We start from the raw sequence: 4,808 nt of genomic DNA, 5'->3' as shown, positions 1-4,808 counted from the left end.
ATTAGAATATTGCGTGGTTACACAGCTGAACTTCAGCTTCAAAGGAGTCAAAGGACAATTAGAAGGATGCCACATGAAAAGTGTGGAGATTGCTGCCACCCACTGGCAAGATCCCACTCCACCAAGTTCTGCTTATGTTCCTGCTTGCTTTCCTTCATTACTAGAACGGATCAGTGGCTTCTTTTCGAGTTGTTGAAAACGTTTCACAGCCACAGAAAGTAAAAACTATTTTGCATGACTGTTCAGTCAAGATCAAGGTCAGTGGTTGTTTTTCAGTTTTAATTCCAAGGCATTCTATTCAATTTGATATTTGTATAATGTTTTGAACAATTGACACAGTCAACAAAAGATTTAGATACCTGATGAACAAGCCAGAAATGGTAAAAAAAGAACCTCCCTCAGATAAATAAAGGAGAAACCTTGGGACCTTCCAAATCATATGGAAAAAGTCCAGCGAGACAAAATGCATTAGAAATATACAGATTTAGGTACATGCATATTAGAAAATCATGAAAGAGTCAAATATTTGTGCAACAGAATCAATTCAGATTACACGTTAAACAAAGTTCAATCTTTCCTTAAACTTAGACAACCTTTTTATAATCATAAGAATTATAGTCAATCTTCTTATAATCATATTGAAATAGTTTTTTCTGCTCATATCATCCACTACTATTTACCATTAGATTTAGGTCTATTTAAACCAATATAAAGTTATACCACTTCTCCAGGTAAGAGAACCCTATATCAATCACCTTGAATAAGAGCTTACTGATGTCAATGACAACACGACGACACATGTAAAAGGAATGCTCATGACCTTGGAATGAACCTGGCACTTGTACTTGACTTGCTCTGATGCTGGTAAAATTAGTGTTATATAAATGTAAATATGCATCAAATTTATCCTGTGGTTTTCACAGCAACCTTTCCTTTTATATGCAGCCATATCTACAAGGCTCATTAGGTGCATGTCTGCAAGCGTTCAGCAGCAGCTCAAAGAACATCTTGGAGACCCTATAGCATTCTCTCCTAGACCCTCATCCACCACACTCCCAATGACACCAATGCGCTGCTGCAATCTCTCCCTAGACTCCCCACACACACTACTATCAACCACCGCTTAAATAAGCTAAACGGCCTTGTCTCGACGCTCGACTGTTGGCGTCTAAATCATACAGCTCACAGAAGATAGGCTGCATTGTGCTTTACAACGACTACCCAAAGGAGCACACATTGAGTCCAGATAATGCACATACACAATTGGGCAATGTGCATTACAACAGTGGATTAGGAGTATTCACAGAACTGGCCTGAGGGGAGCTCCAGAATTAAATGCTTCACTAGATCTGAATCAAAACTATTCTCATACCCCTGACCTTGTGTTTCTCCTCTCTTCAGCTGGGTGCAATCAAAATGATTGAGCTCAAGTCATAGCACTTTTGATAAACATGAATATCACACCAAAAACTAATCCCAGAGATCTGTCAGTGGAGATGAACTATTTTAGCCTAAATTCTTCAGGAAGCTTGTGTGTTTGTGTGTGGCAGTGTGTTGTCCTAGGCCACATTGATCCAGTGGTAATCTGCTCCACTCAGCAGAGAGAGAGTGATACAGGGAGAGGTGGCCCCAAGCTGTGATTACTCCACTTAATTCAACAAGGTTTCTGAGGCATGAAACATGCTCAGGCCGTAAATGACTTCTTCCACTCCTCTCCTGCACTTTACTTCACTCTGCCACGTTGCCTGCAGTCTCAGGATCCTGCACCTGATCCCAGCCCACTCACTTTCCTTGCTTACAAAAGAAAAGCTATAATCTGGGGAGAGATATTAGGATAGCACGAGTCTATATGCTCCAGGGAACGCACTTCTGTTAAAGGGAATGTGAATGAGAGAATCTTTATGATCAGGAGCCCATATATAAAACCACCCAACAAAAAACTGCTAAAAGATTCTGAAGTATATAAACATGTCCTTTGGACAAAAAAGTTAAACTACTAAACTTATCGTACTTATTGCATGCATTGGGTTTCATTTGTTCCACAAAGAATTACAAAAGAACTTATAATTACAACAAAATTGCTGACAAACCTGAAAAGCTAGACATGCTGAGGTACAAAGCCGCATGTTATTAGGCAGGCTTGTAATTGAAGCCTGCTATACATGTAGAGCTTAACCTGAAGTCCTGAACCCCAAAGCCCAGCCATGGCCTCCTGGGGGCTCTGAGGTGTCATGTTCTTAGCCGTTCACACAGACATTCCTGCTCTTTTCACTCGACTTGACAGTGTTTTGTAGTGAATCACATAATTAACACAAAGATCTCCAGAATTCAGTGACTAAACATAATTACTTCTCCCCTCCTCTCCTCCTTTAATTCCTTCCTGTGTCCAGGCCTTTCGGCCTGGCTGCACAAACACAAAGAGCCATCATGTCAGGACAGCACCGGCTGGTGGGCTGGTGGCTGAGAGGGAGGGGATGTTCAGGGATGACGTCTCGCACAGAGAAATGTGACTTGCACACAATTGCATAATTAAAATGAAGTGTTAATTTAGAGGGCTATAATAGGATTGGGGCTGCAGAACGCCAACAGTTATATCTGTTCAAATTGAATTTACCTACTGCTCAAAGAAAATGTTAAAAATATATAAATCAAGTTTGCTACAAACCAAATACCACAATTTGAGAATGCATAACTAAGAGCAAATCCTGACCAATGAGGAAAAAAAGTGGGAGGAAAGCATGCAGGTCAGTTGGTGTTGGTGTTTAATTAGAGATGAATTACCTGACTTCAGGTCCCCTGCTCTGTCCTCTCATTTCCTCCATAATCCTGCCACTCAGGCTGTGCTTAAGCTCTGGCCCCCAGGACGCACAGCCATGCCACCCGTGTGCATTCTTTCAGCAGCTCATTTAATTCTGCAGTGTAACCAAGGTTTTGCAAAGGGGAGTAAATCCCTGCCCCCTGCACAGAATACCTGCTAATCAGACGACAACGACTGCCACTTCCACATTCACTAAAGGAGAGATTTTAAAAACTGTAAAAACTACTCCAAACCAGAAAGTTACACTCTTATTAGTTACATTCATATAGCATTCACTAAAGTTTTCTAAAACAGTTTCAAAAGGAAAATAAATAAGTCGCTTTTACCCACAGATTAAGATTATCTCTTATTTGTTTTAGATAAACAGCTTGTTTCACTGAACATCTGCAGCACATTGTTGAAGTGTTTGCTTCTCTTTTAAAAGCTTTTTCCAAGAGCTTATAGACAGAATGCATAAAGCATCACAAGAGCTGAGATCATTCTTTAAAGCTCAGTGTCAAAATCCAGACAGATCTTACAGAAATAAAGGGCTGCTCATTCTTGGTAATGTCATTTACAATAGTGTCCCCTTCAGAAAGTCAATAGAAATTAACGATTAATAGAGTCATGCAGTGGCTATGTGGCAATTTTAGGCAATCAGCAAGAATTTTCACCACACTTCATTTATCCTCCTACTTTACAAAGCGTTATGCAGTGTTCAAAATTTATCCATCCAATCCACAAACTTGTGTAATCTGGTCAGTTCCCCCCTACTGTTCCATCCTAAAAAGTGAGAATTACTTTGATCCACACATTTGCTATCCTCATCCAAGTAAAATAAGACTGCTAGGACAGAAGTTTTTTTTTTTTTTTTTTTAAAGGACAGCTTGGCTTGACCATTAGCAGGATTTGGCCTTTGCTGAGGTGGGGGATTTATAATGAGAAGCAGATGTCCATATTTATATAAAAATAAACAAACAAACAACCACGAAAAAAAAAATTACTGGTCCTGGAAGTACTGGCTTACTAATATGACGTATAGCAGAACAACCTAATTTTTTAAATTTATTATGTGAAAAACCTCAGATAAGACACATGAACTGTCAATAGGCAATGCACTAATAGAATTTCCCATTAAACCAACTAACAAACTTCTAACCTCAGGGGAAAAAAAAAAGATCGAAAATTCTTGAGCTCAGATTTACTTTTGCCATTTACTTGCATACCTGAAACATACCACTGAACAGTTGGGTTCCTCAGGAACACACTTACTGAGGAGTTTATGCTAAAGCTCAAACAACTCTCAGTGCAGTTACAGTACCCTCTTGTGTCTCACAACTGACATAACACACTGGAATGTAAGGCCCAAATCTTAAACCTTTTACACTTTGGAACTTGATGATAATCAATTTAAAAAAAAAAAAAAAAAAAAAACATGTATATCTATAAAATAATATATACATAAAGTATTTTCAAAAACAAACAGTACAAATCAGACTTAAATTATAAAAACTTTTTAAAACAACAACAAAAAAAATAGCCATAGTATTAACAAACCTTTTACAATCCTTTATTGATAACAGATCATGTTCACTGTATCCTAATGTAACACAACATTGTACTGGGGACTATAATTACACGGATGTCAGCAGGTGGATAGAGGGGGTCGGAGAGATGGAGTAAGGGAGGTAGAGAGAATGTGGGAGCAAGAAAGAGTGCACAAGATTAATAGACTGAAGGAAAAAAAAAAAAAAAAATTATATATATATATATATATATATATATATATATATATATATATATATATATATATATATATATATATATATATATATATATATATATATATATACCAACAGTGAGGCAGCCCTCCACCACAATCTCCAAAACAGATTGGGCCAGCAATCTCCCCCCTCCCAACTCCTCTCAATCCCTCCTCCCTCTCACAAAGCACATCTCATAAAGCCACATCTTTTGAATAAATAACATCTGTTGCGAAAATCAATCTAGT

This window comes from Silurus meridionalis, chromosome 7 (assembly GCF_014805685.1).
Source record: "Silurus meridionalis isolate SWU-2019-XX chromosome 7, ASM1480568v1, whole genome shotgun sequence".
Taxonomy (NCBI): domain Eukaryota; kingdom Metazoa; phylum Chordata; class Actinopteri; order Siluriformes; family Siluridae; genus Silurus; species Silurus meridionalis.
This window is presented reverse-complemented; position numbering follows the sequence as displayed.